At 35.7% G+C, this 12,760-nt stretch overlaps 1 protein-coding gene across 1 annotated transcript in view; it reads right to left on the bottom strand.

Moving 5' to 3' along the window:
• dab2 (DAB adaptor protein 2) overlaps window positions 1–10,810 on the bottom strand; it is a 49,912-nt gene extending 39,102 nt beyond the window's left edge. Inside the window, exon 1 of the mRNA XM_069187030.1 lies at window positions 10,595–10,810. The gene's annotated coding sequence lies outside the window, so the exon portion shown is untranslated. The remainder of the gene's footprint in view (window positions 1–10,594) is intronic.
• Between the last annotated feature and the right edge of the window lie 1,950 nt (window positions 10,811–12,760).

The raw sequence follows: 12,760 nt of genomic DNA, 5'->3' as shown, positions 1-12,760 counted from the left end.
TGAGTTGAGGTCATAATTTATTGTCTCTCTATCAAGCAGTAGCATCATCTTACTTAATCTTTTAAATTACCTTCCTCCTGCACTTGCTAGTCCAGGCTGTGTACACGGCCAAGAATTCTTCCAGGGTCTTTTGGGCTCTGTGGATTTTGAAACTTTTTAGAACTAGTGAGAGCTGGCTGCTAGTTTTTCCTTTTCTTTCTTTTCCTACTTTCTTTTTAGGAAACACTAGTCTTCTGACTTAAAATGTTTTGCTGATGCATCTGATGGCAGCTGTTTGTCTGGACCACTACTGTTCCTTGACAAAGTCTTGATCTGAGTCGACATGCATATGGCGACAGTTTGAAGGCCTGACCTTGAAGGCAACTTTTGAGAGAACTCCTCCTTGAGCCTCTTCAGCTTGAGCATTGTTGACTTCAGTTTTCTTTTGTTAGTCCAAGACTTGATGATTTTAGCTTCCTTGATACTCCTCATGGTTACACTTCACACCTTGACAACCATTCTTTTAAGGAAATTTCAAACCTCGACAATTCTGTCTTAGGTCCTGACAGAGACCCAAAGACACTTCCAGCTGCAGGATATCTCTGCTTGTGCACTGCTTTAGTTTGGTTGGCTGTTCCACAGAGATGCCTGTTAGATCTTTAGGACATGTCAAGTCATAGGGTTTTCATCCTGTGACCATTGTTCTGTCTTGTGACTGAGAGTGTATTTGATGTTGGCATGTTAGCAAGGACACTTTGAGCCCCATTATACATTACATAGCTGTTCTTTGTTATGTAATGCTACAGTATGTACAGTATCCTTGTATTGATCCATCCAACCTTTTACTATTCCTCTTCCTTGCAAGTACAGCTAACTGCAGGGCATGATGGGGGTAGAAGGCTGCCAGTTGTCTGCTGCCATCTCTGCTTCTTTCCAACATTGCACACAGTGCAGAAATGAGCTCCCTTAATTTGACAGGCATGTGAGTCCTGCACAGGTCTGATTTTGAAAGACCTGGTTTCGACTTTGACCTGATATTAATGAACCCGATCCAAAACCGCAATCCAGTGAATTATTACCCACAGTCCAACTTGACCTGATATAGAGACAAAAAAGTAGTAGTTTTAAAGCTTTACATGTAATCATTATTAACTAAATGTAATATTAGGCCTATTATTTTCAAAGCAATAACAATTTTAAGCAATTAACTATAAACTTTTTAACTCCAGTTACAAATGTTACTATTGCATTTAAAACACTTAATCAGTGTAAAGCACTGGTTGCCAGAAATGGCATGGTGAAGAAGCAAGCTATTTGGGCCAAGTGAGGTAACATGGAAGAGTGCTCTTTCCACCTGGATGGGAGATGAAAAGTCTTTGTCTTTTGGAATTTAACATTCAGAATCCAATTGCACTTCTGGGGGCAAAGTAGTATCATAGCTGGAGTCTTTGACATCTGATTAATCCACAGACAAAAACATATTTTTCTTTTGCTGTGATTGTTCCCTTTACTATAGAATTTTGTGTCTCTTTAGCCTATTAGGTCTTTCAAGGTGCAGTAACATTGTGCTTTAATGGAAAATGTGACAATTTATTGTGACGATGAGAGAGACATTTACTTTTCAGGGTTGGCATTTACTGCCACTTGAAGCAGGTTGGAGGTGATGTTTAAGTTGTTCCAACCAAACAATTGTGAGGTGTGGTGTCAGAGACTTTGAATCTTCTAGAGTCAGTGTTGCTTCCGTAAAATACTAGAATAAAAGATACCAGACTTTCAGGGCTCTCAAAACTCTAACCAGTGATCTGGTTTTCTTTCTCCCTTATCTATCAGTATTGTACAAATTTCCTCATTCTGGGAATACATTGTGTTATATGGCAGAGTTAAGCAGCAGCATAGCAATTCAGCCAACAGCACTTGGAGGCCAAAATATTAAGCTTCTGATATGTCCCACCTACAGTACCTTTGAAATCACATCATCCAAATTAAACTTCCACAGAGACATTATAATTAAAAATAAAAATACTACTAAATTAAAAAGCCTTGCAGATATTTTTAAAACTTGACTGCATGTTTTGATGTCTATTAATTGCTCCAAGGGAATGGGTGACAGCTATATAGTGAATCCTCTGATTTCCTAGTACAAAGAATAGAAGGGATATAACTTGACTTTAACCTTGGAAAAGAGATTGGGTGGAGGAAGAGGTCTTCCTTCCTCCCTGCAATACTTTCCATGGTTTACTGACAGTGACAAGAGGATATAGGCCAGTTTGAAAGCATTAAAGTTCAAAATTGTCTTGCAATCATTTTCATCCTTTTCTCTTTGGAATGAGAAATTATTTTTATCTCATCTCACCAAATGCAATCAAAGATGCTTTTCCTCAGACTTCAGAATACACAATTCTGTTCCCACTCTATCATTCATACCTTCTTTTCAACCCAAGGGCTAACTAGGACTGTGCATGGATCTGAGGTGGATTCAGAAGTCACTGCAGTAATGAAAAAAGCTCAACTGGTTTTAAAACAAACACACAATGGACAATCCAGACAATGTTCCAAACACTTTCCAGAACCAAGTTAGGCATCATACTGTAGATCTATGGTCGTTGAACAGACTAATGTACATACAATCTTACCTTAATGTGAATGAGCAAGTGTTACAGGATTCATAGCTATTAGTCACTATCAATACTTTCTGGAATGGACATCAATTAACTGTTCTTGCCTTTGATCAGGTATTTACATACAGTAGGAGATCTAAATGAGACCAAACCAAAAGCTTTGTCAGATACTGAGCACTTATTCTTATTGTCTTTTGAGATAATCCATAATCTCCTCCAAACAAAAAATGATGGCAAGAATAACATAATTTCCATTTTTTTGTACTTGTTTTTTGGATAGTTTACTTCAAGTCATTTTCTTGACTGACAATCCAATTCAAAGAGGGTTATACTTTTGAATGATGCCATTAGACACTGATTGATGATGAGACACATTGTCTCCCAAATTCAATTCAATGTAATTTAGAATATTATAATGAACAGTGTGTTTTCACCTCCAAATAGACCTACTCAAAACACTGAAATCCTAACACCTCAAAAGAGGGATCTGTAAGAACTGTGTGAAAGACTTCACTAATTAAACACTAGCAGATATTGTTTTTTTCTCTAGAATAAAACATGAAATGTCTACCTGAATATGAGTATTGACACAACATAAATGTTCTGTCTGTGAAGTATGCCTCTTACTTCCTATTTAATGACTAGTATGATGTACTGTATTTGTGTTAGTATTTAAAATCTAAGATTAACTGGATTAAGATGAAAGACACTTGGTTACCCATTGGCTATTTGAAAGAATTTCAGTTGGAAAGGTAATTCCAGTACTGAAATATGGTATTTAAAAGTATCAATGTATTTGACTAAAAATATGGATTATAATATTGGCCTAGTCAAACAGTAGTATAATCAATACTGCAAAGTGGTGCACAAACAAACAAGACAATTAGGAATATACTCACCTGGACAACTGTTTACATCACATGGTCTTACATTGATTAGTTGCATGCAAAGGGGGACATTATGCATAACTACATGAATCTGTTCGATGTCCAGTGTCACTGTCAATTGGAAAGTGTTCACATAGTCCCATTTGAGTGAATACCAAATCCTGTGAGTCTTAAAGGAAACTAATGGGAAACATCTGTATTCGTTTTAAATATTGCATTTGGGATAGATGGTCTTACCAATGAGTTCCCTCATATCCTGGGATTCAGAGACAGCAAAACTACTCAGGGTCATAAGATTTTTTCTCAAAATGAAAAACCCTACATTTCTGCACTTTATACTTCTATATCATCTATTCACATCGAAAGAGCTAACTTCAAATGCCTACAGTATCTGACTAAGGACAAGAGTTGCAATCACTCATCTACACTAGTGCTGTTTTTACTTAGCCTTGATCAGTTCTAAAAAGTACATATTTTCAACAAATTATTATGCCAATATACTGTATTGTACTTTATAGTGTCTCGTTGTAAATATTGCGTGAAAGCCATATTGCTAAACTAACAGATCATGTGGTCACTATCTACATATACTGTATGTAGTGACATACAATATAGTTTTTTACAGAAGCCCAAACTGTTAAGGAAAATTTAGCCTGGGTAATGGGTCTGGGTAATAAAGGTCTTATCTTGATACGGTGAACAGAGTATTAAATAAAACCTTGTACCGGGTTTGATGTTTAATGCTTTTTCTGTCCTACTTAAATTATCTTTCTAGCTCATACTGTATACACAACTAACAAATGCAGCGGTTTCTGTTACATTTTTGTAATGTGACTTAATTAATAACTTATGAGGCCAAGTTACAGAGTCTTCATGATTTAATAGGTTCTCTATAAAATACTTTTCCATAAACTCTGTTATAGTTACTAATACAGACTTAGTTCTGTAGTTACACATACATAGTTAAATCTCCCTCTATTCAGGAGTTAAACACTCAAAACTGCTCAAAAAGTTCAGGCAAACTTTTTTATTGGAATTTAAGGAAAAGTTATTAGGTGTTGAGTTATGTCTGGCCTCAAAGCTATAGCAGCAGCTGAAGTTAAACAACTAATTGAAACTCAGGACAATAATTCAGGGCATTCCAGACATGTCTGTAAACAGTGCAGCAATCTATTTATTGCGGCCTGGCTGAGGGCACACTTTATTTAGACTAATGTGGAGTTCCGTTTCTATGGTAATGAGCATGTAACGCTGTTAACTTCTTACAACTCTTTTCAGTTGCTTGTTTAAACAGAAGCTCTGATTCAAAGTCAACTACTGGCTTGCTAGACCTCTGAAGGTGTCATGAGCTGTAATTTAAAAAAAAAATGAAAGCATGAACACAAAGCAGGCAAAAGAAAAGCTTTTCTGGATGTTTATTTGCCATGAATCATCCTTAGTGAATGGGACTATGAATCTTGGAAACAGAGGATGTCATATTTCTTCCTTCTCTTTATTGGTTATTGCTTATACGATGATGTCACATCTTTTTCTGAAAAGTTCATTCACAAAAACCTCTTTAACAGTAGGAATTTACAGATAAAGGGCACATTCACAAGACTGATCCAGTTGTGCGTTTTTCAGGAGATGGGAGGTCCACATTGTATTTTCTGTGCACTGAACCAAGCACACTGATGGTCTTTGTTACATGAAATGAAATATTTTACATTATGGATGAGGCTATACATTTAAAACATCTGCCAACAATTAAATATAAGAATTTACTCAATGCCCTTCTGTAAAAGCATGACCTACTTTATTCTAATGAGAGTAGTACATCTGCTATCACTCGCACTTGTTAGAATATGTTCAAATGTACGTACTTTATATCTAAGAAATCATATGGATGGAAAAAACTACAATAAATCCATCTCTATTAATATGCTTCCTCTGAATAGTAAGACAAATATTTTTGAATTAATCTGCACTGTATACTGTTAATACTTAATTTCTGTTTTGCACCTACTGTAGTGGTTAGCAGAACATTGCATGTTTTCTTAGAACATAGAGAAAGTAATCAAAGCCAGTTTGACTTTTAAGTTTATGTACTGTATATCAGTGACTCATTTTTCAAATGTAGTGAGTTGAAAACAATTAAATAAAAAAAATAATTGGCAGAATATGACATATCCACAGCAGCACAGGTCTTTCATGAGCATTGCTCATTGCCCATCTTTCACATGAGACGTTAAACCAAGGTCCTGACTCTCAGTGGTCATTAAAGATGCCCGGGCATTTCTTGGTAAGAGTAGAGAGTTATCCCGGTGTCCGGGCCAAATTTCCCCCCTAAGTCTTTACCGTGGCCTCCAAATTGTTCCCATGTGTGATTGGTTTGCACTTGCCCTGCGATGGACTGGCACCCCGTCCAGGGTGTACCCTGCCTTGCGCTCGTTGCTTTCCGAGTAGGTTCCAGCTTCCCGCGATACCGTATGGTATAAAGCGGTTTGGCAAATTACATCACATTGCTCATAGTTCACTAAGGTGCCTACTCAAGTAAATCTATTGGCTAAGGCCCTGTAGTAGTCTACCAAAGCACTAGATCGGAAAGTACAGGTAACTAAGAGAACAGAAGAACTGGTTCACTACAGCATAAAACTGGTCTTGTTATATAGAGATGCATGATGAGTTAATCAAGAGTTTTCATGGGACCAAGCTGGGTTGTTCCAAAAAGAGCCAAAAAGGGAAGCTGGGAAAAAGTGAAAGTGTAAACTTGGATTTCATTTATGTTGATAATTAAGAATGGTGTTAGTTTCCTCATTGCCTTCTCCAATACCAAGTATTTATACTGCTGAAGAACACAGTATGAAGAAAAAGCTATGGGTCAAAATAATACCTCATAGTCTGTGAGCAAATACTACCTAGGACCTGAAAAAAGAGATTTTGAGGTGGACTCCACTGGGTTTTTCTCAAAAGACCTCCTCACGTTTGACCTTTAGAAAACAGAAACAACATCACTTTGGAAGTGTCTAGTCTTCCTTGAACACATTTTACATTATAAGGTAGTTTATATTTAATTAAAGGGTTTATTTATATATAGGTTTCCCCTATTTATAACATCTTAAATTAAAGCCTATGTGAAATAACTGAACACAGTAACTATTACTTAACATACAGCATGTGTTTGAGGGAAATTCATGATAGGATGTTTTTGTATAAAGCTATCCTGGGCTCCAATTTTTATTATCTTATGCTTCATATTTTCAATTCAGTTTTGAATTGCTTTAAAAGTTGAACCTACAGTAGGTACAACAGTTCATTGCAGCTGCTTATGAAGAGGAGGATTCCTTTGCTCAGTTTCTAGAAGCAAGAATAACCATCTGTGTGCAAAATAGTGTTTACAAATTATTTCCTTGAGGAAGATGAAAAGCAACTTTTAAAAGGGGGGCCATTTTAAAAGAGATGAAGAATACAGTACATATTGTATGTTTCTTTGAATTTATACAATAGATATCTTTTCTACAAAACTGTCTAACAGAGCAGGCCAAATTCCTGAGTTTTAATCAGTCTTTGTGTCCCTGCTGGGGAAAGGCAAAGGTTGTGACTCAGAATTTAGCACAGCAAGTGTTCTCAATCAATGGAAGAATTATGGCTGAAGAACCCTTTCTCTTCCAGCAAATATACTTGCTCATTAGTCTCTCAGGAGCCATTCAGTCATGTTTCGACCAAATAGTTTGGGGCAATAAGCACCATAACAAATTTGTAATCAATCTATGCAGATTCCGAATAAACTGCCCAAAATTTTACCACGGTGATTTTTAAGATTACTGCAATCTGCCGTTATAGACGTTATAGTTCTGCCTTGAGACAATAGAGCTCTACATCATGGTAGTACCGTAAGAAAAAGAACATCTGATTTGAGTAAAGGTAGTCGTTGGCTAACAGTTCTAAAGATGCCAAAAGATATTAGCCATTTCCAGGCTTGTATGAGAGAAAAAAAAAACATATATTTGTATATTACTACTATATATACAACAAAATTATAAAACAATATACTGTATGAAAGGCATGTCTATCAGTGAATAATGAAGACTATGTCATCAGTGATTATTATTAAGGTTCCTATGTTATAGGAATGGAGCTGTAACACTGTGGCTAAGGATCTGTGCCTGTGGCTGGAAGGTTGCCAGTTCAAATCCTGTGGCTGGCAGAGAAATCCTGCTCTGTTGGGCCCCTAAGCAAGGCCCTTAACCCTGACTGCTCAAGGGGCACTGTATAAATGGCTGACCCTGTGTTCTGACCCAAGCTTCTCTCTCCTTGCCTGTATGTCTTATGGAGAACAAGCTGGGGTATGTGAAAAGACAAATTCCTAATGCAAGTAATTGTGTATGGCTAATAAAGTGATCTTATACCAACTACAGTAGAAGTTAGGTTGAAATAGCACTATACTGCTAAGTTCAGTAGCTTACAGCTACAGTATAACATACAGCTATTGTAACAATTTGAAATTCACTGTGAGAGTTGCATTAAATGATAGCATGGCAGTTAAGGTAATCCCTGAGTGTAGTGAGTGGATTGGTTGGCCTTTATAAACTATAAGGGACTGAGACACTTAACTTTGAAGACAAAATTGGAAGAGAAGAGCTACTTTAAAACTCAAACTAACTACAGTAGTAGTTAATCAAAGGATAGTTGTAAAGGTGGTGTAGGGGTGGGAATGAGATGAAAGATGAATGCAAGGAGCAGAGAGGTTTACAATTGTATTTCTAGCTTTCCAGAAAGTGACATCACGGAGGAATACAAATTAAATTAGCAGAGGTGAAGTAAAACTTGGTTACTGTCATCCCTGATGAACCTTCAATAACACTCCACTTAAACACATAAAAAAATAAGAAGAGCCATCTAGCATGTTAGGCTGTTAGCAGTTTGTTGATCCAATGATCTCAACAAGCATTTTCGTGAAAGAAACCAGTAGGTACCAGTACAGTAACTACTTTCAAATTAATTCAAATGTATTGTTTGAAAGTAAGTACAGTAGGCACAAGAGAGTGACAAAAAAGTAACTGTATATCCAAGTCTATCCTAATTCAAACAGTAAGTACAGTAGGCACAAGAGGGTGACAAAAAAAGTAACTGTACAGTTTATCCAAGTCTATCCTAATTCAAACAGAACTTTAGCTACGGACCTTAGTATGATTCAAACATGGACATATTTTAAATGGCATTTTATGTTGAAAACTCACCCAGCAGAAATCTGCTTATTCCTAGTAAGGGTCTTAGCATTCTGGACCATAGGGCACAAAATGGGACTACACCCTGGGTGGGACATCAATTCAACATTGGCCCATGCATAAACACACACAATTAAGAGGGAGGAAACTAGAGCACCCAGAGAAGACCCATGTGGCTGGACGCAGGGTGAAACTCACAGAAGCCAGCCCAGTGTGGGATCAAATCCAGATGTTCTATGCTACACATGCTAAAATAAAAGTAATTTTTGACATCTTAGTCATAGTCTTACTGTATATGTGGAAGAAGCAAACAGTCAAAAAAACTTGCTAAAATACTTTTAAGTGAATAGCTGGTGGTTTATGGGTCAGCATAAATATTATTTGATAAGGTCTTAAAAATGTAATATGATGAAGCACTCCTGCTTTATACTGTATGATGGAGAAGTAAATAAGGGATTCTTAGCCACTCTTTCCTCTATCATTAGAGTGTAACATTTTAAACTTGCTCCAGTCCAAAACATTTGGTAATAGCATGCGCATTGGTAGTTTGAGACATTAGATCTTTAGTTCATGAGCCTCATTATTATTATGACCAATGTTTTTTTCTAGGGTGAATAACTGTTGCCAAAATGGCACCTTGAAGGGAGAAAGAGCAAGAGCAAATGATTATTTTTACAGTGACTAGGACATGTGAGACAACTTGGTATTTGAAAACAAGAGTTCAAGTTTGGCATGTTACTACTGTATGTGCATAATCGCTGTCTTTAAAATAAATATTTTTTTCCAGTTATATTCTTATAGATCATACCAATTCTCTTATCACTGCTCAGACCTACAAACAAGCCTACAAACCCCCAACCATACACAGGGAAAAATAAGGAAGTGTAGGCAAACTCCTCTGACAATCTTCCCCTGACCTCTCCCTTTGAGACAATCATCTTTCAACACTTACACAAGGATTTGTTTTGTTAACCCAAGGCTCAAACCCATGACACAGGGATCCTAGAGATTAACCTGAATGTAAAGGTTTTTTTAAGGAAGATGGCACCTCATCTTTAGCTGTTGTTGCAGCACAGAGCTGTAAAAATAAAAAACAAAGACACCTCAGCCTTTCTTTGCCCTACTGTCTCCTCTTAAGTATGTAAATTGGAGTGACAATTATGTTTACCCACAAAGATCATTGTTATCCCTCATCTCTTTTAGTGTCTGGATGATGATCTATGCAATTTCTGAGGTTCATTTAATGCTTTATATTGCGAAAACAGGAACGTTAACATTGGTGAAAATGCCAAGATTACTAGATTACACAATTTTCATTAATTATTTTAAGCATTCAATTAACTGTTCATAGATTTTTTTTCAGTCTCTAAATAAACAAATTAAACCTTGTTAAGATGGAAATTATGCTGTATTTTCCATACATGAAAACCATGTACTTAATAGGAATGAAATAAACTACAGGTACTTTAACAGAAAATGTACACAAAAATGTCTTTAATACTGTATTCATTACATTGCATTCCCTTGGAAACTAAATAGTTAAGCATGTTGTTTTATACCATTTAGCCATGATTGGTTTTATTATGTAGGCTTTAAACATTTATATTAGCAAATCTGTTGACTACATTTTGAAACATTCAAGGAAAATGTACTGTAAATAAATCCTATAAAACAAAAACTAACAGAGTAATGTAAAAATTGCATAGAAACAGGGGGAATACCCATAGAGACATGCCTTTCCTTATTACTTTTTCCACTGATTGAGTTACTGTAGGAAAAGTTACAGTACTTTACAAATAGCCCCCAATGCCAGGCAAAGCAATTCTATCCACAATTAATGTGACAATTACAGTTTACAATACAAATTTAACCAGAGCATAGCAATTCCAACCTTTCCACCTACCGTATGTATTATTTTATCCAGTATCCCCATGCAATAGAAAATGTGGTGGTTTATTTCCTTGTCTTATTATTTCCTGTTTTAAAAACTTCAAAGAGATGTGGCTTACTGCTCAGAAGGCTTTCTTCATTTGTCTTTTGGAGAAACAGCCAAAGTGACAAAGGAATATGCACATTTCAAAAGACAGCACAAAGAACTCCAGCTTCTAAGTACTGTATGTGTAACTCAGAAACAATACTGTAAAAAGTTTTTTTTTTCTTTTAAGACTAGTTACTGCAGTATTAGGTAGGAGAAACTGGCTTGTTGCCCAGGTTTTAACAGTGCCTGCCTTGTCGAATGCTAAATGAGGTGTATAACGGTATTCAGTCACTCTCTGCCCTGATCCTTCAAAACATTTCTTCGCTTACAAAAATCTGTTCTAAAAAAATCCACATATGGAACTTATTACTCCATTTGGTGGAGTAGAAACAGCTGAGTCCAAGACAAATATAATATGTGAGTTAAGACGTAGGCCCACATGAAGTTATAAATAGACCCCCTAAAATGTCAATTAACCCCTTGAACAATGAGCACATGAGCACAAACGACTGAAATGAAATAGTAACTGTTCAGTTTACAGCTGCTTTAACAGGGTTTTCTCAGTGGAACTAGGGAGTAGTAAATTTGACAGAATAATGAACATAGATTGCATCATCATGGAAAATAAGGGCTTTACTTTTGAAGATCATGTTCCTGGGTTTCAATGTACAAAACAACTTACTGTAATTGTGATTTAAATACTTGGAAAGGTAATGTTCATGGTACACATAACGGCTTTTGTAACTATATTGAATTAAACATCTTCATATTTTTCAAAATATTACATTTGAAGGCATGGGTACAATACGGTGTACTGTAGCTCCTCTCACCCCCTGACAGACCTGCTGCTACATTCTACAATGTTCCTCTTGTCAGCTTTAAAACTTGAAATGTGGCATCTGGATTACACAAGAGTTTTAGTACCGGATGTTACTAAATATTTAACATGTAAAGGAGGCAGATGACCTACTGTTCAGCGTGGAGTTAACCTCTGAGTGTCCCTGTGTATAGAATGAGACAATAGTGTGTTGACCCAACAATTTATGACTCTTCTAAGTTTTATGAATTAAAATATTAATCATAATATTCCAAATCAAAACAGAGACAGAGAGAGAGTAAGACATGCATAGAGAGATCATATATACTGTGGGAGGTTAACAAATGAAAAGATGCCATTTGAACCATGCAGTCATTATGGTACAGTATTTCTTTTAAAAATATTTGATAAAATACACATTACCTAAATGTAAAACACTCAAGGGCTTACAGGCAGTCCTACTGGGTATTACAGAACCAAGACCAAAAGAAGAAAAAAACTACCACCTACTACAAACTATTATTTTCAAGTCTTAATTATAAGTTTTTTTTATAGAAGGGTTACAGCTAAACTCCTTTTTTAGATCAGACTGAAAATAATACTTTTCATCCCTTGTGTCATGATTTAATGTATTTGCATATGTTTTTTTTCTCTTTTGTTTTCAGAAACTAAAAGCTCTACTTGTATTATCGGATGGAATAATACAAGATATTATTTTCAGCTGTTACTTTACATTTTTGTTACTGCTCAAACAATAAATAATAAGCTTTAGAAACCAGGATTGGTATATTGTGGTAATAATGTACAGATTTTTAAAACCTATTCTGTCAGGATGTCAGGATGTCCTTGTGATTTTAAGTAGTAATTACGATCACACGTGTATAATTTCAATAACAATTTTTCTAATCCCAAAAGTTTTGTTATTTTGTACAGCACCAATAAGAACCAAGAGGATTTATTTCTCAGTAGATTAAAATTAGACATGATTTTTTGCTATGATACTGTATACGTATTTATCTGTTTGCAGCATCTGCAGAGAGACTAAAAGTTTAAAGATTATGAAATATTTTTCAACGCCATCTGATTTACTGTAATCTTGGACTAGCAGTGGGATACTTTAGGATTTCCATCTATTGGTAGCTTTGCATGTCAAGCTTTGCTTGTCTAAGGTTGCCTGTAAATATAATTATGAAATTCACTCTGCTCTCTATTAATTATAACAATATAATTATTATTGCATAATAATTATAATTATTGTTATTACAGTAATTATA

The sequence above is a fragment of the Lepisosteus oculatus genome, chromosome 3, assembly GCF_040954835.1.
Source record: "Lepisosteus oculatus isolate fLepOcu1 chromosome 3, fLepOcu1.hap2, whole genome shotgun sequence".
Lineage (NCBI taxonomy): Eukaryota > Metazoa > Chordata > Actinopteri > Semionotiformes > Lepisosteidae > Lepisosteus > Lepisosteus oculatus.
Note: the sequence above shows the minus strand (reverse complement) of the source record. Positions and strands in the feature narration are given on the sequence as shown.